General features: G+C 45.8%; 1 protein-coding gene across 2 annotated transcripts in view; it reads right to left on the bottom strand.

Moving 5' to 3' along the window:
* Positions 1 to 27,096, bottom strand: part of RASSF3 (Ras association domain family member 3) — a 299,318-nt gene that overhangs the window by 120,441 nt on the left and 151,781 nt on the right. The gene's annotated exons all lie outside the window — the stretch shown is intronic.

Below are 27,096 nucleotides of genomic sequence, written 5' to 3'. Positions count from 1 at the left end.
AGTTATATGAAAAAGTTTGGGCACCCCTATTAATCTTAAAGGGACTCTGTCACCCCCTACAGCCATTACAAACTAAAAGAGCCACCTTGTGCAGCAGTAATGCTGCATTCTGGCAAGGTGGCTCTTTTAGTTATTGGTGCAGTCAAAGCAGAAATAAAGCGTCTTATAATTTCGCAAAAATACCTGTCTTTAGCCCTGGAGGCAGGTCTTAACCCCCCTGCTGCAGACGCCTCACAGCCGTCACTCAAGGCTTCTTCGGCGCCGGGCGCCGCCCCCTCCGCGCTGTTTTCAAATCAAATCCAGCGCCTGCGCTGTTTAGTTCTGCCTGGGGCAGGTGCAGTGAGCGCTGCTCGTCTGACCTCAGATGCAGTCTCGCAGACTGCGCCTGTGCGGCCACCCAGCTTGTGAATCCTAGCCCCGCAGTGTGTTATGCATTATGCACAGTGCGGGGCTGGGATTCACAAGCTAGGTGGCCGCACAGGCGCAGTCTGCGAGACTGCATCTGAGGTCAGACGGGCAGAGCTCACTGCGCAGGACAAAACAGCACAGGCACCGGATTTGATTTGAAAATAGCGCGGAGGGGGCGGCGCCCGGCGCCGAAGAAGCCTTGAGTGACGGCAGTGTGGCGTGTGCAGCAGGGGGGTTAAGACCTGCCTCCGGGACTAAAGACAGGTATTTTTGCAAAATTATAAAACGCTTTATTTCTGCTTTGACTGCACCAATAACTAAAAGAGCCACCTTGTCAGAATGCAGCATTACTGCTGCACAAGGTGGCTCTTTTAGTTTCTAACGGCTGGAGGGGGTGACAGAGTCCCTTTAAGCTTAATGTTTTATAAAAATTGTTGTTTTTTTTTGCAACAGCTATTTCAGTTTCATATATCTAATAACTGTTGGACACAGTAATTTTTCTGCCTTGAAATGAGGTTTATTGTACTAACAGAAAATGTGCAATCTGCATTCAAGCAAAATTTGACAGGTGCATAAGTATGGGCACCCTTATCATTTTCTTGTTTTAAGTACTCCTACCTGCTTTTTACTGACTTACTAAAGCACTTTTTTTTGGTTTTCTAACCTCCTTGAGTTTTGAACTTCATAGCCAGGTGTATGCAATCATGAGAAAAGCTACTTAAAATGGAGAGTGGCATCAAGGGCTCCTCAAAACTACTGTCTAATGATCTGAAAACAAAGATTATTCAACATAGTTGTTCAGGGGAAGGATACAAAAAGCTGTCTCAGAGATTTAACCTGTCAATTTCCACTGTGAGGAACATAGTAAGGAAATGGAAGAACACAGGTACAGTTCTTGTTAAGGCCAGAAGTGGCAGGCCAAGAAAAACATCAGAAAGGCAGAGAAGAATGGTGAGATCAGTCAAGGACAATCCTCAGACCACCTCCAGAGAGCTGCAGCATCAACTTGCTGCAGTTGGTGTCACTGTGCATCGGTCAACTACACAACGCACTTTTGCACAAGGAGAAGCTGTATGGGAGAGTGATGCGAAAGAAGCCGTTTCTGCAAGCACACCACAAACATAGTCGGCTGAGGTATGCAAAAGCACATTTGGAGAAGCCAATTTATTTTTGGAAGAAGGTCCTGTGGACTGATGAAACCAAGATTGAGTTGTTTGGTCATACAAAAAGACGTTATGCATGGCGGCCAAAAAACACAGCATTCCAAGAAAAACACTTGCTACCCACAGTAAAATTAGGTGGAGGTTCCATCATGCTTTGGGGCTGTGTGGCCAATGCCGGCACCGGGAATCTTGTTAAAGTTGAGGGACGCATGGATTCCTCTCAGTATCAGCAGATTCTTGACAACAATGTTCATGAATCAGTGACAAAGTTGAAGTTACGCAGGCGATGAATCTTTCAGCAAGACAATGATCCAAAACACTGCTCCAAATCTACTCAGGCATTCATGCAGAGGAACAATTACACTGTTCTGGAATGGCCATCCCAGTCCCCAGACCTGAATATCATTGAACATCTGTAGGATCATTTGAAGAGGGCTGTCCATGCTCGGCGACCATCAAACTTAACTGAACTGGAATTGTTTTGTAAAGAGGAATGGTCAAAAATACCTTCATCCAGGAACTCATTAAAAGCTACAGGAAGCGACTAGAGGCTGTTATTTTTGCAAAAGGAGGATCTACTAAATATTAATGTCACTTTTCTGGTGGGGTGCCCATACTTATGCACCTGTCAAATTTTTTTGAATGCAGATTGCACATTTTCTGTTAGTACAATAAACCTCATTTCAAGGCAGAAACATTACTGTGTCCAACAGTTATTAGATATATGAAACTGAAATAGCTGTTGCAAAAAAACAATTTTTTATAAAACATTAAGCTTAAGATTAATAGGGGTGCCCAAACTTTTTCATATAACTGTATTCCCAGCAATGTCAAATCAACTAGCTGTGCATACTGTATGTTCCATCTTTTGTCACTTCTTTTAACCACTTCAGGCTTCAAGTGACTAAAATTATTGATCAGTCCATTCTTCTAGAGGCTTCAACTTGTAAGCTACAATTATTTTATATATAGAATATAAATAAAACCACAGAAAACGTCAGAAAAGCGCCTTTCTATAGCATCTACAAGACATGGAGTGCGCGTACCCTACAGGTGCCCAATCATAACATAACCAAGTTAATTCAATAGGAGGCAGATGTGCAGTAGCAAGCCCCGGCCATTACAAGTAGACAGCCAAGCTCTGCAAGTATTTCCGGCCAGCGGCCTCCACCAGCACCCATAACAGTTGATCACCGAGGGTGCCAAGTGCCGGACCCCGACCATCGATAGGGCATCAATGTAAAGGTCGTACTAACCATGAAGTGCCAAAAATGACATTTTAGGCTCAGTCTACAAAAGGCAGCTCTTACCACAATCTGCTGGAAAGACGACTGATGTCAACATGAATGGATCATAACAGCAAAGCCCTGGGCGCTATATGGGAAAAGTATATTGAATTTAGTATGCTGAAAGAGACTTAGACCTCATGAAATGTGCATGTCTTTCTGCAGCCAGCAGGCACCTGATGCAAGGCAGCTGTCTAACTTCCACAAGGTTTTTGTTTCTCTTCTTTCCATCTGGCTTAAATAAGATAATACCATTAGGTACACTTATCTAAGCATGTAATGACCTCATAGCTGGGACCATAAACAGGATTAACCAGTTACCTTACAATAGTGAATATCCTATAGTTTGTTGCCTTGCCGTCATATAGACTTGGAAGCTTTTTCCAAAGCAAGCGGCATTACACAATGATGGGTGTGCAGCCAAGAAACCTGCTCAGTTTCCTCTTACCAGTCATTATGGTTGTAAAAATAAACTATCCTTTCTTCTCCAGAATGTATTGCTTCATTGGAAGCTTGATATCTCACCCTGGCATCTCGGCTCACCTGCCATCCAGCTCCTTTTATCTTGTCTAATTTTACTATTTTGGTAGGTCACCCTGGCATCTCGGCTCACCTGCCATCCAGCTCCTTTTATCTTGTCTAATTTTACTATTTTGGTAGGTCACCCTGGCATCTCGGCTCACCTGCCAGTCCAGCTCCTTTTATCTTGTCTAATTTTACTATTTTGGTAGGTCACCCTGGCATCTCGGCTCACCTGCCAGCCCAGTTCCCTTTATCTTGTCTAATTTTACTATTTTTGTAGGTCACCCTGGCATCTCGGCTCACCTGCCAGCCCAGTTCCCTTTATCTTGTCTACCTTTACTATTTGGCTAGCTCACCCTGGCTTCTTGGCTCTCACCTGCCAGGCCAGCTCCTTTTATTTTGTCTAGCCTTACTGTTTTGGTAGCTCACCCTGGCATCTCGGCTCACTTGCCACTCCAGCTCCTTTTATCTTGTCTTCCTTTACTATTACTTGACTATTTTTTTTTCTAGCATCTCCTTTAACTTTCGGTTACCAACCTGTAAAGCATGAACCGTCTGATGAAAATTGTTATATTTTACAATGGTTAAAGGGCCCTCAATGAATTTTAATCAGATTCATCTACCATAGGTAGCATACACTGTTAGTTCTTACTAATAGGTAGGGTGGATTCGTCATGATCGATTAGATTGTTTCATTAGGATTAGTTATGATGTTTTTTTACCCCATCAACTTATAAGGAGCATATACACTTTCCATTTTTTTGTAAATAAAACAGCGCAGCATGCGTATGCTAAAGAATAACACGCATGCTGACATTAAATGGTCTTTATGGAATTCTCATTTTACTTTCAATGCAGGGTGTATTATTTAAGTGCATCTTAGACTTATTTTAGACTTCTAACCAGCACAGTTTTTGTCTTGTTATCATACTTTACTCTGAAACATATACTCTTTACATTCTGTGATCTTAACCCACAGCGGACTTCTCTTCTATGATTTCCTTCCCTGCCACCTTCCCTTCAGCTTTATCCCTTTACTTTCGCTGTTCCCCTTTCTCCCTCGTACCTTTCCCTTCCCTACCTCTCCGGCTTGCAAGTTTGCCCCTTTGGTATTCCCTTCCTGGTTTAGGTTTTAAGAAACACTACATACATGTATATATCTTATCTTTATGTGCTGTAACATGTTATAATTTTGTTGTTACTTATTGGATATTCAAAGGCAATGTCATGCTAATTTTCCCTCTTTCCGGTTAATGTAAAATCCCCTTAATAAAAATTATTCAAATAAAGAACAACACAAGAGCAATTAAAAGAAGTATGAATAGAGTTCTATCTACTGTGTCATGTCTGTTTCTGAACAAGTAAGGTGTGCCATGGCGGTGATACAATGGGATAGAGGGGGGGCTGTATGGGGCGCAGCTAAAAGGAGGCCCCCACATGACTGCGTTGCCATGGGAGCAGTGCAGTAGGTTTTCTTTTAAAAAATAAAGGTGTTATTGAGTAAAGGAGCCCGGGGATTGGAAGAGTAGGATTTGGGGTGGGGATTTATGCAAAAAGGGAGGTGGGGGCTTGGGAAAGTGCGGGAAAAGGGGAGATCAGTTACCTTAGACGGGCGAAGTGAGTGAACCTGCTGCCACATCCCTCTCACCATGTCTTCTGTGGACAGCCTGGTAGCTCAGCTTCGTCGGGAGGCCAGTTCCAGGAGGGCCGGATGGCTGGAGGAGCAGCTCACAGGGCTGCTCGGAGGCAGTGGGAGCCAGGACAGCGGGAGCCGGGGCAGCAGAACCAGGCGGTCTAGGCCGCCAGACAGGCTGTCCCCCGACACTACACCGCGCGGCAGGCGCAGGCCGCGGAGCCCCTCCAGGGACCCTGCGGGGGCTGGGGGACGCGGCCGATCCACCTTGCCCGCCCCCTCCCCCGGCAGGAATCCACCTGGCGGCCCTGCCGGCGCGAGGCGGCGCGGTGCTGGGCGAGCGGTGCAGACGCGGCAGGACGCCGGCGCTGCACAGGATGTCAGGGCCGCACTTCCGGTGCGGCCTAGCAGAGGGCGCGGCGGCGCCGCAGCACCGATAGCAGCAGCTTCTACCCGCCGGGGAGCACCTCCCGCGGTGGCGGCAACACGAGCAGGGGGACGGGGAAGGAGCCCAGCGGCGGCGGCAGCATCCACCAGGCAGGAGCCGGGGAGTATCGCGGCGGGCGCAATTGCGGCGGGGGCACGCGGATCCCATCCCCCCAGTGCACCTGGCTCTGCGACAGGACGGCAGAGCAGACTATCGGGCAGGACAGCGGCGGCATCACGGCAAGGAGCGGGTCGCGGTCGGGCCGCAGGAGCGGCGTCCAGAGGAGACAGTCCAGCGGCTGGAGGCAGAGGAATCACGGAGCCGGACAGATCCAGATCCAGCAGGAGGTCGAGGGACCGGTCGCCTTCGCCAGTCTCGGTCCCCCCTGGTGACGTGGAGGCCAGGGGCGCGGGCCTGGGGCAGATGAGCGGCAGCGATGATTCCGGGAACGAACATCGCGACGAAATGGACCAGCAGGATTCAGGAAGCACGGCTGGTGGGGACACAGCACCTGCGCAGCCACGTGAGTACATGTCCAGTCTTTCCCCAGTGCCGGGTGTTTCGGGTGTGGTGGAGCGGGGTGGGGGCTGTAATGAGGTCCCGGGGGTCAGAGAACTTCTAGCGGGTATGTCGCAGATTTTGCGTAGATTGGATGGGGGCGGGGGTAGCTCAGTTGCTAACAGTGTGGGATCGTCGCCCGCTGGTGCCTGGGTGTCAGTTGCCGGGGGCGTAGCAGGGGGTTCGAACGAGATTGCGAGCTCGGGTAGCGGGACACCTGTTTCTGTGGCGGGGGTGTCGGTGTCGGTACAAACGGAAACGGGAAAAGGTGATACCGTTAAGTTAGACGACAGGGCAAAAGGCGAGGTATATGTGTGTTTTGAGGGTCCGCTGGGGGCCCATTTGAAGAAAGAAGTCAAGGAAAAGATTTGGAAAGATGAATACGTAGAGATTTTCTCTCTCCTTCCTTTAGAAAAATTTAACTTGGATGAAGGAAAGAAAGACGACAGCAAAAAGGAAGAGGAAGAAAAGAGGCGTTGGCGCCTTATTCCTCAGACGTTCGTTAACTGGCAGCAGGCCTTTGCCATTCTAGCGAGTGTTATAGGGGAGAAATTCCCCGAGAATTGCTCGGGCCTGTTTTGTTATTTGGATGCTATTGGTGAAGCGCATCGTACCTACGGGGGCCAGGCTTGGCTGAGATACGATGAACAGTTCAGGCAGCGAAAAGCAGTGAGGCCGGAGATAAGGTGGGACCAAAAAGACATCGGGTTGTGGCTGAAGGTGATGGCTCCGGTGCGTTATGGGCAGTCCTTTCAGGGGGGAGGGGGGGTAGCAGTCAGCAGTCAGGACAAAGTGGAGGACACGGGTCTCAGGGTTCAAAGGAAAAATCTGGGACATGCTGGCAGTTTAATGAGGGCCAGTGCAGGTATGGCACCACTTGTAAATTTAAACACGTGTGCTCCCATTGCAACGGGGCCTCTCACGGAGCCGCTAAGTGTTTCAAGAAATCACGTGGTAAGCCATCAGTGGGTGGCGGTCAAGGGGGTGACTCCGGTGAGGGTTCAAAAGATGGCCCCCTATCTAAGTAGATACCCGGATGTTAAAAAGGCGGAGGTTATTAGGGACGGTTTTCTTGAGGGGTTTAAGATCCCTCACCCGATGCATGTTGTTCCTTTTTCTACAAAAAATTTGAGATCAGCTGGCTTGCATGCGGAGGTGGTTTCGGCTAAATTGGCAAAAGAGGTTGAGCTGGGAAGAATGGCGGGGCCTTTTAGTTCGTTGCCCATGGCGGGTGTAATTGTTTCCCCGCTTGGGGTGGTGCCCAAGAAGGAGCCGAACAAGTTCCGGCTAATTCAGCATCTTTCATATCCCAAAGGATCCTCGGTTAATGACGGGATTGCGGAGGAGTTGTGCTCCGTTGTTTACACATCGTTTGATGCGGCTGTTCGGTCGGTGCGAATGTACGGGCCTGGAGCATTGCTGGCAAAAACGGACATCGAGTCGGCATTTAGGCTCTTGCCGGTGCACCCGCAGAGCATTCCTTTGTTAGGTTGTTGGTGGGAGGGTGGTTTTTACTTGGATAGGTGTTTGCCTATGGGATGTTCTATTTCCTGTGCATTGTTTGAGACTTTCAGTACCTTTTTAGAGTGGGTAGTGAGAGATGTATCGGCCGTTCCTTCTGTCATTCACTATTTGGATGATTTTTTGTTTGTTGGTCCACCGGATTCAGCAGTGTGCTGTCATTTACTTGGGACCATGGAATGGGTGGCCGGACAGTTTGGTGTTCCTTTGGCACAGGGAAAAACGGAGGGCCCCTGCACGGTCTTGAGTTTCTTAGGGATTCTCATTGATTCTGAGAAAATGGAGTGTAGGTTGCCTGATGATAAGTTGGAGTTGCTTAAGCGAGAGGTGAGTCGGATTGGAAAATTGCGGAAGACTTCATTGAAGGAGTTGCAGTCGCTGCTGGGCCGCCTGAATTTTGCTTGTCGTATTATGCCAATGGACAGGATATTTTGCCGCAGATTGTCCAGGGCGACGACTGGAGTTCGGTCGGCTCATCATTTTATTCGTTTGGGTAGAGAGCATAAGGAGGACCTTCTTGTTTGGCAACGTTTTTTGGAAGGCTATAATGGCAGGTCGCTTATTCAGCAGGAGGATCTGAATGCTTTTGATTGCGAGATCTACACAGATGCAGCAGGTGGAGTTGGTTATGGGGCCTACTGTGGAGGAAAATGGAGCGTCGGGGTGTGGCCAGAGGATTGGCGAAAGAAGGGGCTCACCAAGAATTTGGCATTGTTGGAGTTGTTCCCGATTGTGGTGTCAGTGTTTGTTTGGGGTGACAGCTTTCGTGATCGGCGAGTACGTTTCCATTGCGATAACTCGAGCGTGGTGGCCGTGATTAACAGCTTATCTTCTTCTTCCCCTCCAGTAATTAGGTTGGTCAGGGAGTTGGTACTGAGATGCTTGGAGTTGAATGCATGGATTACGGCGGTGCACGTGCCAGGAGTTCAGAACAATATAGCTGAAGCTTTGTCTCGTTTGCAGTGGGACCGATTCCGGGATTTGGCTCCAGATTCGGAGGCGGCAGGAGCAGCATGTCCTTTGCATCTGTGGCAGGTGGTTACGGAAGGGGAGGCCGATTGATCCAAGCCTCGGTGTCAAACAGGACATGGTCAGATTATGCGGCGTCATGGGCCATGTGGGAAAGTTGGTTGTTTCAATGCGGCTCGGCTGAGTCAGATAGCGACAGGGCAATGGCGTTATTGGCACTGGTAGGTAAGGTCGTGGAGTGGGGTTGGTCCGTGTCTAGGTTAAACAAGTTTATAGCAGGTTTGGCTTTTGGTTTTCAGTTGCAAGGATTGAGGGACGTCACAAAGGACTTTGTTATACGGCAGGCGTTGAAAGGTTTTCGTAAGGGTAATTCGACTTTTGATAAGCGCAGGCCCATTTCTTTTGGGTTGTTGCAGCGGTTAGGGGAGGCCTTGGGCGTAATTTGTTCATCTCAGTTTGAGGTGGTACTGTTTCAATTGGCCTTTTCTCTAGCGTTTTTTTGGTGCTTTGCGTCTGGGTGAATTGGTTTCCCCGAGCAAGGACAGGTCAGGTGGTCTTTTGGCGGAAGACGTGGTTTTTTGGGAAGGGGGAGTTGCCTTTTGGATAAGGCGTTCAAAGACGGATCAGCTAGGTAGGGGAAAGAAAGTAGTGCTAGGAAGGGTGGCGGGTAGCGGGATGTGTCCGCAACGCTGCTTAGAGGCATATTGGAATTTGTCATCAGTCAGGTCAGGCCCTCTGTTGCAACACCAAGAGGGGGATTTCTTGTCACGTTTCCAGTTTGTAGCCATTTTGAAGAAGGGCTTGGGTTTGCTGGGTGTTAACCCGGAAAATTTCGGCTCGCATTCTTTTAGGATTGGGGCCGCATCTGAGGCCGATGGTTTGGGCCTTGGGCCGGAGGTGATCAAGAAAATAGGCAGATGGAGTTCTAATCGTTACCTGTCTTATGTGCGGCATTAAATCAACAATGCGGGGTGAAGAGGGACGTCTTTGTGGATTGTTAATTATGGTTGTGTTTTTCAGGTCGTACCCCTCTTTTGGCGTGGATTGTCGGACACTCTTTCGTTTATTGGGGCGCCCTCCGGGCCGATGCGCGCGCGAATGGTAGGCAACTGGGTTTCGGCCGAGAGGCAGTGATCATCCGTTGGATGGGGACTCGTGGTATGTCGTGGCGTAGTTTTTTGCCGGAATTCTCCCGCGCCGCCCGTCTGGATCGCCCTCCGGATATTTTAGTGGTTCACTTGGGGGGTAATGATTTGGGGGCAAAACCCGTGAGGGAACTCATTCGGGATATCCGTTATGACTTGTTGAGGCTGTGGGTATCTTTTCCCGGTATGCTGACTGTGTGGTCAGACATTGTGCCGCGGAAGACGTGGCGGGAGGCCCGTTCCCATAAAGGGATTAACAGAGCCAGGGTAAAATTGAACAGGATGGTGGCGAGTTTTGTGTCCCGAAATGGGGGTATTGCCGTGAGGCATTTCGAGCTGGAGGCCGGGGTCGGTAATTTTTGGAGGGATGATGGAGTGCATCTTAACGAGATCGGGATGGATTTATGGGCGCTCGGTCTACAGGAAGGAATTGAAAGAGCTTTGGCGGTGGTGGGGCACTCACGAGCCTGAGGTGGTCAGGGCTGTTCGTGTGTGGCGGGGGGTGGGGTTCTTGGAGTTGGTGATGATGCTGATAGGGTTGATCTGGCTTTTGGTACGGGCTCTGGACGGGGTGTTTACCTCGGGAGCTTTGTGGTTGGTTTGCCCGAAATGGGTTACATGGTGCCCTCGAGCTGGTGGTTACGGCTGAGGGTAAATACGTGTTTTTTGTAAAAATTTTGGGTAGGCTCTCTGCCTATTATGAGCCAGATTTTTTAGCTCCAAGAGCCCCCCCCTCGAGGTTTTATATATTTACTGTTTACATGTTGTTATTTATGTATTTGTTTGTTAATTAAATGGCCGCTGTGGCCAAATTATCCAAAAAGAAATTAACGTGGTGGTGTGTTTTCCTGGGTAATAGATGGAGGGGTTAAGAGGGGCAAGGTAGTTGGGGGTGGGGGATGCTTTACGGAAAGGATCCTTTATTGGCCATAAGCGGTCAAGTGTAGACTTGCATCACTGATCCAGAGGATCATAGGAGAGACAAGTCAGCTGTCAAACTGCTTGAACAGCATTACATGGAGGTCACCTGTGCAGCTAGCCAAAATGTCACTAGTGCTTATATTACAATTCTTCCTCAATACAGCATAGGCAAGAAACAATACAACACTGACAGTGTAAATCGTGACTCAAGCATCACAAAAAAAAGTGCATTTACATGAGCCGAGAAAACGGTGAACAAGCATTTGTAAGAATGCCAACAATCACCCCCACATGATGGGTAGTTTATGCTGGCAAACAAAATTATTTTTAGGCTAAGTTCAGGCAAGTGTATAAAAAAAGTGTCCTAGTCATATTCACAAAATATGAGCGATTTTTATCTCAATTGTTATCCATAAGGCATCTGTTTACATACAGCAGGGGCATTTACATTTTACATACAGTTTTGTATATTAAAGAATTAGTAACAAGCAAGAGAGAAACAAAAAATGCCCCTAAAATATAACTTTTATTAATTAGCGGTAAAATGACCTACTAGAGTCAGGAGACAGTATTACTTAACCATATAACTTAATACTAAAAAAGGATAGAGGTATCTAGGTGAGGGGGTGCTCTCTCCCTATCTCACCCTACCTTACCGCGGAGGTTGGCACCCTAAAGTCGACATGGCGCCCCCACTCAACGACGGCTCTCCCTTAAAGACCCTAAGGGGGACTACTTAAAGAAAACACCACCACCAACACCAAAAATATATATAATAATGATTAAAGTGCAAATGTGCTAAAGTGCTTGGATGACACCTGCAGGGTATATTCAGTGTTTATCATATACCCATTAATTATTCAGGATTCTCTTGATATGAATCCTAACATCTAATAACTGGGGTGCGAACTGTGAGCAGAGATACCGATATGTTTACTCTGTGTCAGACATATTTATGTATATCAAGACTGATATGTCTTATCATATGGAAACAAAAAAAGTCATATACACTATGCAGGATGCTTAATATTGTTGCCTTATGTATGGCATATGATATTCACATGCACATTGATAGATGCCAATATATCACACCAAGATATAGATATATAGTTCCCCTATATCTTGGTGTGATATATTGGCATCTATCAAAAACTACCAGATATAGCCCATTCTAAAGTCCTGGAACAGAAGGTAAGGGAACAGCCAGTCCCACTCAGCTCTTTGGCCATTCCTAAAACCCAGACCCGACCCATTAAAAACACCCGTCAGCACTATACCTTCTGGAGCCTGCTGCTCTTGGTCCTACATCACCGACGCTTGTCACCTCGGTGACACATTCCTTTCATCCAGGACCTGTCCAGCTGCCACCATACAGTGGAACGAAAGAAACAAAGTCCTCCAACACCAATAAACTTAAGTATAAAGAAATTTTATTCAAATACAAATTTTTTTAAAAAACAATAAAAGTAGGAAATGCCAGTAACCCATACATGTGATGGAGAAAACGCAAACGCTGGACGTTAAGTAATAAAATTATGCCTTAAATAAGGCAATGTATATATATAGGGTATGCCATTTATAGGAAACCACAGACCGGTATCAATCACAGTATAAACAAAACTAAATACAGAACATAAAGTACATAGTGCAAAGATAGTTACCGTAAGTTAATTCATGTGGCTATAATACAGTTATATGAAAAAGTTTGGGCACCCCTATTAATCTTAAGCTTAATGTTTTATAAAAATTGTTTTTTTTTGCAACAGCTATTTCAGTTTCATATATCTAATAACTGTTGGACACAGTAATGTTTCTGCCTTGAAATGAAATTTATTGTACTAACAGAAAATGTGCAATCTGCAAAAAAAAAACAATTTTCCTAAAACATTAAGCTTAAGATTAATAGGGGTGCCCAAACTTTTTCATATAACTGTATATCCAAAGGCAAAAATCAATACACATTAAGTAAATACCATTATGACTACAATATCAAGCTAAGTGACCAAAAAATACTAATGTGCACACCATAACTTTAGGGTACCCAAATATAGGAATGAAAGTATCAGACGTAAAGTGTCCAAAGTTGTTATAATTACCCTATATGAGTGCAGGTCCAGCGTAACCCCTTGACACGCGTTTCGATCTTATATCTTCCTCAGAAGGGGTGCACCTCCATCACATGTATGGGTTACTGGCATTTCCTACTTTTATTGTTTTTTAAACAAATTTTGTATTTGAATAAAATTTCTTTATACTTAAGTTTATTGGTGTTGGAGGACTTTGTTCCTTTTGTTCCACTGATCTACATGTGGTCCTCCATGTGTACTTTGGGGCTACTCATTCTTGCCACCATACAGCACCTGATATACTGAAGAAACTAGTGCATGCTGTGATTTTTTTCAAGCGCAAATTTGGTCCATAAAAAATGCATATCTGAACAGCTCAATTAGATAATATTGGTTCAAGTGCTGAACTTGGCCTTTAGCTGCAGCACATCACACTGTGTGAAAGGGATTAACATGATACTGTATGATATAGGAGGCACAATGTGGCTGGTACTGATATAGGAGGCACTGTGTGGCTGGTACTGATATAGGAGGCACTGTGTGGCTGGTACTGATATAGGAGGCACTGTGTGGTTGGTACTGATGTAGAAGGCACTGTGTGGTGGGTACTGATGGAGAAAGGCACTGTGTGGCTGGTACTGATGTAGAAGTCACTGTGTGGTGGGTACTGATGTAGAAGGCACTGTGTGGTTGGTACTGATGTAGGAGGCACTGTGTGGTTGGTACTGATGTAGGAGGCACTGTGTGGTTGGTACTGATATAGGAGGCAATGTGTGGTTGGTTGTTGTGAATTCTGCTCTTGGGCTCCCTCCGGTGGTTATGAGTGGTAGTGCTGCTGTCTGTGGATCGCAGCATTTATCAGGCGTGTTCACTTTTTGCAATTTGGACTCAGCTATTTAGTCCTGCTTGATCCTTTAGTCATCCCTTACTGGTCTTTCCTGTTTGCTGTGCTTTTCAACAAAGATAAGTCCTGGCTTTGTTTTTGCTGTCCACATGCTCTGGACCTTATAGTTCAGTGCATTTTCATGTTTTGTCTTGTCCAGCTTTGTCTGTGAAGGATTTTTTGCAGCCAAGCTGTGTCTCTGGAGATGCAGATATACTCTCCATGTCTTTAGTCAGATGTGGAGTTTTGTATTTTCTGTGGTGGATATTTTCTAGTGTTTTAATACTGACCGCATAGTTCTCTGTCCTATTCTTTCTTTTTAGCTAATAAGGCCTCCTTTGCTAATCCTGATTTAAGTCTGCGTTTGTCATTTCCCTCTCCTCTCACAGTCAATATTTGTGGGGGGCTGTCTATCCTTTGGGGATTTTCTCTGAGGCAAGATAGTTTTCCGTTTCTATCTTTAGGGGAAGTTAGTCCTTAGGCTGTATCGAGGTGTCTAGGGAGTGTTAGGTACATCCCACGGCTATTTCTAGTTGCGGTGCTAAGTTCAGGGTCTGCGGTCAGTACAGGTACCACCTTCTCCAGAGTACGTCACATGCTGCTCCTAGGCCACCAGATCATAACAGTTGGTACTGATATAGGAGGCACTGTGTGGTTGGTACTGATATAGGAGGCACTGTGTGGTTGGTACTGATATAGGAGGCACTGTGTGGTTGGTACTGATATAGGAGGCACTGTGTGGTTGCTACTGATATAGGAGGCAATGTGTGGTTGGTACTGATATAGGAGGCACTGTGTGGTTGGTACTGATATAGGAGGCACTGTGTGGTTGGTACTGATATAGGAGGCACTGTGTGGTTGCTACTGATATAGGAGGCAATGTGTGGTTGGTACTGATATAGGAGGCAATGTGTGGTTGGTACTGATATAGGAGGCACTGTGTGGTTGCTACTGATATAGGAGGCACTGTGTGGTTGGTACTGATATAGGAGGCACTGTGTGGTTGCTACTGATATAGGAGGCAATGTGTGGTTGGTACTGATATAGGAGGCACTGTGTGGTTGCTACTGATATAGGAGGCACTGTGTGGTTGGTACTGATATAGGAGGCACTGTGTGGTTGCTACTGATATAGGAGGCACTGTGTGGTTGGTACTGATATAGGAGGCAATGTGTGGTTGGTACTGATATAGGAGGCACTGTGTGGTTGCTACTGATATAGGAGGCACTGTGTGGTTGGTACTGATATAGGAGGCACTGTGTGGTTGGTATTGATGTAGGAGGCAGTGTCTGGTTGGTACTGATGTAGGAGGCAGTGTCTGGTTGGTACTGATGTAGGAGGCACTGTGTGGTTGGTATTGTTATAGGAGGCACTGAACATATAGTCAGAATTATGCCTCTTTTTTCAAACATTGCACTAATGTTCTTGCTTTGTTTTTGTTTTTTTATGCAGATGTCATGAAGTGTATGTAAGTGCTTGTTATCAATGGGTCCAATTGTGCCAGTGGCTAATATAGGGGTATTCTCGGAGTACTGCAATGTAATATGTTGGTACCATATGAATAATGAGGAAATAAAGTAAAATCACAACACAGTCAGATCCCCAACCTCAGCTGACATCAGTGTTGTGCTTACTTGTGCCATAATGAAAGGAAGGAAACCTGTAAAAGATCAGAAAGTCTTCATTGTTATTAAGCACACAGCTTTCCACACCATTGTAAAGTGCCAAGGTCAAAGACTCCTGCAGTTGTGTCTTCATGATTTTGCCTGCAAATGTCCACAATGCTAAACATGTGGTTGTTCTTACTTTTCATAATCTCAAAAGGGCCGAAACTGAAAAAAGTGTGCACATCTTTATTGGTCTCACTCTCTATTCATATTGCTTTTTCATCATGTCTGGCATATCTGATAAAAAATACTGCAGCTCCATTAACTCTACTTAACCAGAGATATTTTTGCTTCTTGCATTTTCGTTTTTTGCACATGGAGATCTCGGCGGCCATTTTCCTGAAGCCGAGTTCGCATCTCGGCTGCAGGAAAATGGCCGCCGCAATCTCCATCTGCGCACGCGCGGCATCCCATGGCCATTTTCCTGAAGCCCCGGGAAGCCGAGAAGAACCATCTGCGCACGCGCGGCCTCACAAAGATGGCCGCGCCCACGATAAACGGCTGAATAGCGCAGATCGCGCTATTTTCCTTCAAGCTGCGCAGTGGATTCGCCAGTTGGACATGCGCACACCACTACGCCACCAACGGAGATCTGGGGGAGAAACAGCACTGTCACCACGCCCACCTGACCTGACCAGCGTGAGTGACAGCCCAAAACGGCGACTTTACAAAGGTATTTCGGCAGCATAGGTGGGGAATAAAGGCTCACAAAATACACTAATGTAAAGCCCAGCTCTGCCCCTATTTAACGCTATTTTTAGCTCTTCTTGAAAAAACGGGGTGACAGGTTCCCTTTAACTGATATTGTCTGAGCAGAGTTTTATAACATCTTGTGTGGTGGCTCCTCTCATCTGCAGGGGTGTTTCCAAGCACAGAGGGTGGCAATGTACATTCCCTGCTTTGGCCTCAGACATACACGAGTGCAAACATGCCCATTGTACCCCGTGCAACTACTGCTCTCATAACTGAGATTCCATGTGTTCATTTCTATAAAAGCACAAAGCGTGCACTACGCACACATATTAGTGACGTCCACCGCCTCTTAGGTGAAATTCATATTCCGTGCGATCCCATATCTAGGGAGCGAACGATCCACACTAATCACATTCCAATGTATGGGAAGATTACCTCTTGCTGAGAAACATGGAATGCCGACGTGAGCTACACCCAGGACTGTACAGTATAAGTGGAGGGGATAGTGCAGGAGACGGCTACTAAGCTGCCGATCACCGTGAAGAACTTATATCAGAATTAATACTTATCTTTTATCTTGCAATATTATGTCTGTGGCTAAAAATTGTCGAAAACACAAATACTATACTACTAAGGATCGTAATGGCTCGAAACGCCTAATCGGATGGCTTCTACGCGCTATATTTCATTTGGCTCATTGTTATTTTAGAGGATTTAATAAAGAGCTATGAATCTCAGGGCGGTGGAATTGTGGAGCCAGAGCCCATTTTGGTGGACTCGGTGGCATGGAAATGGAGGAGTCGGAGGTTTGGCTTACTGACTCCACAGCCCTGCCAGGGTTATGGAGTCGGAGTCGTGCAGTCAGAATCGGAGCCCATTTTGGTGGAGTTGGAGGTTTGGCTTACCGACTCCACAGCTCTGTCTATAATGTTATTCTATCTTCTGCACTGGCATAGTTTTTCTTCCGTCCCTCCACATCTAATCTCTGACTGTGTCCCGTTCCTGAGTCACCCAACAATTTATCTGTTACCTAGGAGGGATCTGGTGGCACGTGTTCATTTCTATGACAGTGCCACCACAGAAAATGAATGGACTGTCCCTGTAATGGATGTATTTGCTTGTTCTTCCCAGGCCAACATTTTTGTAGTTAATAACTGGTTCTTTATTAAAGTTGATTAAAAGCAGACAAGCTGAAACCTTCTAAGCTCTATGTAGAAACAGGAAGTCTATTTTCCCTACATGAGCCATCATTAGAACTACAATTCCACCTCACTACAAGGTCCCTGGCAGCCCAGCTCCACCTCCTGACCCAGCTGCCCCGCTCCTCCCCCCAGCTGGGGACTTTTCATTGATGTAGAATTGTAGTTCTAATGCTGACTCAGGCAGAGAAAAGAGATTTCCTGTTTATGGCTAATGTTTAGAAGGATTCAGCGAGTCAGTTTTTAACCATGTGATGTCATGTACCTAATAGAAAAGAGAACAATTTGCTGGGTAGAAAGGCAAAAAGAGTAATTGTAAGTACACTACACAGTGCTATATAATATGATAACCGCAAAAATATTAAGAGGATATAAACTTTGATAAGAGTGCTTCTTTAAAGGGGATTCCCATAAATATTTGATAACTAGAGGCCCAAACTCTGGAGTCTGTAACCATCTTGTGAAAAAAGTGGTTGTGCATGTGAGACTCTCTAGATAGTATGAAAGTATAGAAGTGAAAGGGGTAACGCTTCTCCTTATGGAGAGTGACATACCGTCTCTGGCATGCCAAGGTAAGGAGGCTTATTAGCCGTGCAATGCTCCTCTGGGAAATGTAATATTAAAAGAGAAGATGAGGACTTGAACTCTATTGTGCCACCTCATACTTTGCACTGACGAGGGCCAATAGCCCGAAACACCGTGTCTGCAAATTGAGATTTTGCAAAAAAGAAAAAGAAAAATTAATATAACTGAATATGAGGTTTTCAGTTTAACATTCTGATCAGACTGTATGAAGCCCACTGCCCCTTCACGGCAAACCTCGTAGTGGGTCCTAACGCCCTTGGACCCACCTCGAGGTTTGCCGTGAAGGGGCAGTGGGCTTCATACAGTCTGATCAGAAAACCTCATATTCAGTTATATTAATTTTTGCCTAGCGGCTTTAGATCAACGTATGATTTTGGGATGTGCGGTTCATGCTCTTTTTTTTTTTCTTTTTTGCAAAATTGAGATTTTGATTTGGCTTTTATCCTAAGTCATATTGCACGACTCGTTAAAGGGTTGATTGTAACTTGTAGGATCGCTACTTCCAACAGGTGGCGCTATAGAGTTTAAGTCCTCTTTTTCTCTGAAGAGGCAATTTGCACATAGAAGTGAATGAATGGGAATCCTTCTAGATTCAGATTACCTTATATAATATTAAACAGACATATGCCAATTACTGGGAAAATGACGGACAGGTAGCAAATCACAATACAATGGAAACATCATAATAGTCATATAAAGAACTTTTTTTTTAGAAGTATTTCTTGATGGTCATTGCTGAGGCTGTCTTGTGGAAGTAGACAACCACAAGATGACTCTATGTAGATAGATAGATCTATGGATAGATAGATCTATAGATAGATAGCTAGATCAGCTGCGCAATAGGTTAGATGAGATCATTATTTGCCATTGCATTTATCAATGAATTAAGACTCAGAATAAAATACCTCTACAGTAGATTTCACTATTAAGAAGCGCTCAGACTAAGTCGAGCGGCTCATAAATCTCCTTACACCTCGCTAATCCTCGGCACTTCTGTTGCAGCACTCTAGGCTAATAAGATTTAGAATGGTCTTCTAGGTGTTGCAGAGAAATGGCCCCCTAGTTTGATCAGTTGTTCCTATGTAGAGGTACTGAACCTAAATCGGTTATACGAGGTTAGATGTGAACGTGAATTACTTTGTGGAACAACAACAGTGCCATCAACTGGCTCACACACATAAGGAAATGGACATTGTTGTAAATGCAGAGACATGTATCACTGAAACTCCTAACACATGTACACAAAAAACCATTTCACTAGGCTTTACAATATCAATTTATAATCAGATCTGTGAAAATATTGATCATTAATGCTGACAAAAGCAACAGAAAAGAAAAAAATACATCTATGATTTTTATTGATGCAAACCAGTATAAAGGGAATCTGTCACCAGGTTATTGCCACCTAATCTGAGAGCAGCATTACATAGAAAAAGAAACTTTGATTCCAGTGATGTGTCACTTACTGGGCTGCTTGCTGAAGTTTTGATAAAAATCACTATTTTAGCAGGAGATTATCACTGGAGGTCTACTAAACCTGCAGCCAGATAGTCCTCCATAGTCATGAGTACTGTATAACCTTACTACTAGAGATGACTGTCACAACAAATGTATGGAGAGCCCAACACACAGGCTCTCCATGCATGTGTTATGACTCTCACACAGCTGCGACACATGCAGCTGCGGCGCCAATCAGCTGATCAACCAGAGCGATCCAGGTATCCAAGTTCCCTCTGCCTCTTAGGCGAGGTTCCCATTGCGTTAATGGGTTAGTGCTAACGGACAGCGTTGCACGGCGAAAATGTCGCAATTAACGTCGTGCAACGGGTCCGTTAGCGCACCCATTGACAGCAATGTTATTTTTGCCTGTAGCGCAGCGCGTGCCATTTTCGGCACGCGCTAGCGATGTGCCGTTCTTTTGTGACGGACCTCGGACACTGCTTGCAGCGTCCAAGGTCCGTCCCTCGCTAACGCAGATCGGGGATCTGCGCTAGCGGGGACGGCGAACGCAGCCACAAAATAAACATTGCGTTAGCGCAATCCGCTAGCGCTATGTGCTTAACGGATTGCCCTAACGCAATGGTAACCTAGCCTTATTCGGTAAGCGCTATAGCTTGCCAATTAATCCCTAACCCGATCAAATTCGCTCATGTCTACTTACTACCATTCCTGCCTATGCACAGTGTACACAGCTGACAGTCAGAGGTGGGGTTGGGGTTATACAGAACTCAGCATTCAAAGAAATGGTGGACCTTGTGCACGGGACGCTTGTGCAGATTTTATCCAAGTGCCATAGTTTTCAAAGTGCCACAGCACTTAAACATGGCATGAATCTAACACTTATCTCTCTTCTCTTCATACAGGTATATATTTCATTCACCTGCTGAATGTATTCCTTTAAAGCCTGCACCCTCGCTCCCATCTTTACAAGCCTTTACTAAAGGGAACCTGTCACCAGAAAAAAACTCTATTAATATGCAGATATGGGGATAATCTGCAATTTAATAGCGTTACTAATCTGCCCAGCGCCAGCCGAATGCTGTGGTGAGAAAACTAACTTTATTTTCCCAGGCAACATTCGGTTTCAGTAACGGGGCGGCGCCGGCGCTGGTTTAGTCACCAGCTCTGAAACAAAATAATAATAAAATACTGAAAAGTGCCCTGGATGAAGCTGTACATAGAACAATTCTGCACAGAAGACAGCAACCCTGGCACACGCTGCAAACATGTCTTCTGTAGCGGTGCTCTAGGTGCGCCAAACGTCTGTGAAGAAAATCCAGTCTGGCCGAAGATTTCATCCATTATAAGTTTATGCTTAAAACATACAACTCTGCCCTTCAACTCTCAAGGTCATCGGAACACAGTGGGTAGTGCATGAGCATATTTAGAGCATCGCTGGCCAATAGATGCTACTGCGCTGCCAACGGCGCCATTTTGTTGCAGCAATTTTTTTTTGTTATATAACACAATATTAAATGTCCAGGCGCAGTATTTAAAATATGAGGCAGGTCACTGAAGGTTCAGTGACTTGTCATTTAAGCCCAGAATGATGGCAATGAGGCCAGAGCACCAAAAACAGACCAGCCCACAAGCCCACCTCGAAGCACAAGCATATAATTATCTCAGAACTGCAAACAAAGATTAAACAAGAACCACAAGACAGATTTCTGTAACCCAGGTACCATTTTAATCAGTGTAACAGCGACAATGGCAATGCTTGAAGTTTACTTAGCAATATCCTGATGACAGGTTCGCTTTAAGGTTAGTCTTAAGTTGCTCTTATATCCTAAATAGCTGTTGGCCATTTGACCAACAGTTATTTTCTGACTGCCCCCTACATGCACACTCAGCTTGGACAAGCATGGATATATTTGCAATGGCAAGATGGGAATTCAGTTTATATCCCGTGTCAACAAAAGGTTTGAGATTCAATATGTCTAATCTTTCTTCCCCCCCGGCATCATATATTGGTGAAGAGTTGGGGGTAACTCTGTACACATAAGATAATCAGCCAGTCCCACTGAAATCAGCAAGTTCGGCTGACTAGGTTTAAGCTGTATGTGGGCCCTTAGCATCTGATTGTTAGTTATTGCAAATCGTCTTGAGTTGGAAAGAGCTATTCCAAGAGGCCTAATTTGTAATAGATGTATGTATTGTGGTAGATCGTCTCACTCGGCTGCACACGGAGGTAGACACGGGAACACTGCGGCTGGAGGAATGTACAAGGTTTATTAAATACAGCATAAACCAAGAAATACAGCCCTCTGTGCAAAACAGCAAAACAAAATAAAACGGTAGCACTAGGTACAATCCTTACATTAGCGGGGATCAGCCTACTCAGGGTTAGCAAGACACACAGTTCAGACATAAACAAAAGCATAAAACACTTCTCTGGAGTATTCCTCTCCAGACACTGTCCACTGCTGCCTTTTGAGGCCAGCTACGTAAGCCCAGACCACAGCCTGGGGTGGAGATAAGGTGGACATCCTCCCACCCGCTCTATGGATGTCCACATAAAAGCCAGCCTGTGATAGTGTAATATGCTATGTGGGTATAATTTTTGTGTATATTTCTATTTTACTTATTTTCATGGTGTTCTCTTGTAGGAGTTATTTGCTAATTGATGAATGGCTGTTGCTGCCATTTGATATCAGCCCCCACAGTACTGTATTGTTTGCTAATATGCTAATGACATATTAACCTAGCTTGTTGAAACAATGAGCCCCTGAGACCTTCCCCCTCCTGACCTGTGAATGAGGAGGGAGACTTAAAATATCAGGGAGGAGTCCTGTGTGGAATGGTGATGTGTTCACAGCATGTAGGAGAGAAAGAAGAGTATATGGACTATGCTATCCTCTGTCTGCTGGATTGTTGGACTTTTATCCTGTTACTGAACTGCATTCGGCTTCTGGACTATTTCATCCTTTGTGTGGTGGATTATATATGGACCTTTCATATTTTTGCCTAAATAAAGGTTTTGGAATTATTTACTTTACTCTAGCTCTGTAGATTGTGTGATACTGGAGAAGGACTGAGTGACACAGCCCATTATGCAAATTAGCTTAGCCCCTCACAACACTTAGGCTATGTGCACACTTTGCAGATTCCACTGCGGATTTTTCCGCAGCGGAATTGCAAAATCCGCAGTGAAAACCCATCGCGGTTTTTACTGCGGATTTATCGCGGTTTTTACTGCGTTTTCTTCTGCGGATTTTCAACTGCAGTTTTCTATTGGAGCAGCTGAAAATCCGCAGAAAAGAAGTGACATGCTGCGGAATGTAATCCGCAGCGTTTCCGCGTGGATTTTTCTGCAGCATGTGCACAGCGTTTTTTGTTTCCCATAGGTTTACATTGAAATGTAAACTCATGGGAAACTGCTGCGGATCCGCAGCGGTCAAATCCGCTGCGGATCCGCAGCAAAATCCGCAAAGTGTGAATATAGCCTAAGTGTGCTAGATGAAAAACTTTGGGTTTTATAACACTAACGCCATTAGGGGCAGTGATAGTGAAATATATCTCCCCTCCAGCACTTTACCAGTGACTTTGTCAGAGTAGTATATAAGCCAATGTGATGAGTTGTAGTGTCCTAAACCTAATTGTCACACTTGCATGTTCTAACAAGATGCATCTAAATGATTAAACCTTTTGAGCAGGAACCTTGAAAGGACATAAATCATGTGGACCATGTGTATTTTCTGATAGTCTGGCTACATCAACTCCGTGCAGATTAATACAAAGAGCATATTTTAATAGTAGCATAAATCAGTAGTGACATTTAATATAACTTTCACCGGCTGTCTCAGCCCTTAGAGGACAAACATAATATTGGCAGCTATAACTGCAAATGCCTTCGGGACATATTCTGCCAGGAACTGCTGTTGCTAAGTGCTACTGCTTCAGCTGCCTCTCAGTCTTTAATATGATGTGTAAACGGGTTTTCTGGAACTTTGGAATTGATGGCCTATCCAAAGTTTCCATGTAGCATTAGCCTTGACGTTAACTAGGCACAACACTGTGCATTTAGTAGGGGCTGTGCATGGTATTGCAACTCAGCCTCATTCATATGGATGAGAATGAGATGAGGATAGCTGCAGTACCAGGCATAGCCCTACTCATATGGATGAGAATGAGATGAGGATAGCTGCAGCACCAGGCACAGCCCTATTCATATAGATGAGAATGAGATGAGGATAGCTGCAGTACCAGGCACAGCCCTATTCATATATATGAGAATGAGATGAGGATAGCTGCAGTACCAGGCACAGCCCTATTCATATAGATGAGAATGAGATGAGGATAGCTGCAGTACCAGGCACAGCCCTATTCATATAGATGAGAATGAGATGAGGATAGCTGCAGTACTAGGCACAGCCCTATTCATATAGATTAGAATTAGATAAGGATAGCTGCAGTACCAGGCACAGCCCTATTCATATAGATGAGAATGAGATAAGGATAGCTTCAGTGCCAGACACAGCCCTTTTCATATGGATGAGAATGAGATGAGGATAGCTGCAGTACCAGGCATAGCCCTATTCATATGGATGAGAATGAGATGAGGATAGCTGCAACACCAGGCATAGCCCTATTCATATAGATGAGAATGAGATGAGGATAACTGCAGCACCAGGCATAGCCCTATTCATGTAGATGACAATGAGATGAGGATAGCTGCAACACCAGGCATAGCCCTATTAATGTAGATGACAATGAGATGAGGATTGCTGCAGTACCAGGCATAGCCCTATTCATATGGATGAGAATGAAAAGAGGATAGCTGCAACACCAGGCATAGCCCTATTCATATAGATGAGAATGAGATGAGGATAACTGCAGCACCAGGCACAGCCCTATTCATATAGATGAGAATGAGATAAGGATAGCTTCAGTGCCAGACACAGCCCTATTCATATGGATGAGAATGAGATGAGGATAGCTGCAGTACCAGGCATAGCCCTATTCATATAGATGAGAATGAGATGAGGATAGCTGCAACACCAGACACAGCCCTATTCATGTAGATGAGAATGAGATGAGGATAGCTGCAGTACCAGGCATAGCCCTATTCATATGGCTGAGAATGAGATGAGGATAGCTGCAACACCAGGAATAGCCCTATTCATATAGATGACAATGAGATGAGGATAGCTGCAGTACCAGGCACAGCCCTATTCATATAGATGAGAATGAGATGAGGATAGCTGCAGTACCAGGCACAGCCCTATTCATATAGATGAGAATGAGATGAGGATAGCTGCAGTACCAGGCACAGCCCTATTCATATAGATGAGAATGAGATGAGGATAGCTGCAGTACCTGGCACAGCCCTATTCATATAGATTAGAATTAGATAAGGATAGCTGCAGTACCAGGCACAGCCCTATTCATATAGATGAGAATGAGATAAGGATAGCTTCAGTGCCAGACACAGCCCTTTTCATATGGATGAGAATGAGATGAGGATAGCTGCAGTACCAGGCATAGCCCTATTCACATAGATGAGAATGAGATGAGGATAGCTGCAACACCAGACACAGCCCTATTCATGTAGATGAGAATTAGATGAGGATAGCTGCAGTACCAGGCATAGCCCTATTCATATGGATGAGAATGAGATGAGGATAGCTTCAACACCAGGCATAGCCCTATTCATATAGATGAGAATGAGATGAGGATAACTGCAGCACCAGGCACAGCCCTATTCATATACATGAGAATGAGATAAGGATAGCTTCAGTGCCAGACACAGCCCTATTCATATGGATGAGAATGAGATGAGGATAGCTTCAGTACAAGGCATAGCCCTATTCATATAGATGAGAATTAGGATTTCAGTGACAGACACAGCCCTATTCATATGGATGAGAATGAGATAAGGATAGCTTCAGACAAGGCATAGCCCTATTCATATAGATGAGAATGAGATGAGGATAGCTGCAGTACCAGGTATAGCCCTATTCATATAGATGAGAATGAGATGAGGATAGCTGCAGTATCAGGCATAGCCCTATTCATATGGATGAGAATGAGATGAGGATAGCTGCAGTACCAGGCATAGCCCTATTCATATAGATGAGAATGAGGATAGCTTCAGTGCCAGACACAGCCCTATTCATATGGATGAGAATGAGATGAGGATAGCTTCAGACAAGGCATAGCCCTGTTTCTATGGATGAGAATGAGATAATGAGATGAGGATATCTGCAGTACCAGGCACAGCAATTACAAAATGTGACAAATAAACAATGAAGGTGACATAGGGTGTCTGACAACCTAACCTGATCAGTGGAGATGCCAATAGTTGGATTCCCATGTTCTAATATTAATAGTCTTTCCAAAGAATAGGTCATCAATATCTAAGCCCTGTAAAACTCCATTAAAGTTGGTATCTAGTCAGGCAAACTTATTTCAAAAACAGTATAGAATGGTCTAAAATAACAAAAGGAACCATGCTTACCGATTCTGAGCCACTCCGATTCCCATGCCTCCTGGGTTATTGGGGATCTCTACTTATTGCTCCAAGGATGACATCCCTGCCAAGAGTATCACTGCAACCAGTCACTTATTCACACTCGTGTCTGACAGCTTCATTTTCCATTCTCAACTCGTATTTCTAGTAACGTATTAAACACCGCTGTCAGATGTGACTGTTAGTATGAGCTCTAGACAATACTTCACTTGGACAGACACAACTGGCAGCCCACAAGTATGATGGAGGAGTACACAAAGCCGTGTTAATTAGGTGTGTCTGACATGCGTTATGGCGTCTGTGGGCACTATATGGGGACTAGCTATTGAACCTGTTCTATGCCCGGGTGGCGAGCATTTATATTAGTATATGGTCTCCATCCTGTCATGTGCTGCACCATCCTGCGTCCCCATCCTTACATGTGCTGCTCCCATCCTGCGTCCCCATCCTGTCATGTGCTGCTCCATCCTGCGTCCCCATCCTGTCATGTGCTGTTCCCATCCTGCGCCCCCATCCTGTCATGTGCTGCTCCATCCTGCGTCCCCATCCTGTCATGTGCTGTTCCCATCCTGCGCCCCCATTCTGTCATGTGCTGCTCCATCCTGCGCCCCCGTCCTGTCATGTGCTGTTCCCATCCTGCACCCCCATTCTGTCATGTGCTGCTCCCATCCTGCGCCCCCATCCTGTCATGTGCTGCTCCCATCCTGCGTCCCCATCCTGTCATGTGCTGCTCCCATCCTGCGCCCCCATTCTGTCATGGACTGTTCCCATCCTGCGCCCCCATCTTGTCATGTGCTGCTCCCATCCTGCGCCCCCATTCTGTCATGGGCTGCTCCCATTCTGCACCCCCATCCTGTCATGTGCTGCTCCATCCTGCATCCCCATCCTGTCATGTGCTCCCATCCTGCGTCCCCATCCTGTCATGTGCTCCCATCCTGCACCCCCATCCTGTCATGTGCTCCCATCCTGCACCCTCATCCTGTCATGTGCTCCCATCCTGCACCCCCATCCTGTCATGTGCTCCCATCCTGCACCCCCATCCTGTCATGTGTGCACCCCCATTCTGTCATATGCTGCTCCCATCGTGCACCCCCATTCTGTCATGTGCTGCTCCCATGGTGCGCAACCATTCTGTCATGTGCTGTTGCCATCCTGTGCCCCCATTCTGTTGTAATGTGCTGCACCCATTCTGCCTGTTCCTGTTTCCATTCTGCCATATGTTGCTCCCATCTTTCTCTTTCCGGCTCTACTGCCCGAGTGCGGGTGGCTGTGCTGGGGGCGGCTGTGCGTGGCTGTGCTGGGGGCAGCTGTGCTGGGGGTGCTGTGTGTGGCTGTGCTGGGGGCGGCTGTGTGTGGCTGTGCTGGGGGAGGCTGTGCGTGGCTGTGCATGGGGCGGCTGTGCGTGGCTGTGCATGGGGCAGCTGTGCGTGGCTGTGCTGGGGGCTGCTGTGCGTGGCTGTGCTGGGGGCTGCTGTGCGTGG

Source organism: Ranitomeya imitator, chromosome 4 (assembly GCF_032444005.1).
Source record: "Ranitomeya imitator isolate aRanImi1 chromosome 4, aRanImi1.pri, whole genome shotgun sequence".
Lineage (NCBI taxonomy): Eukaryota > Metazoa > Chordata > Amphibia > Anura > Dendrobatidae > Ranitomeya > Ranitomeya imitator.
This window is presented reverse-complemented; position numbering and strand designations above follow the sequence as displayed.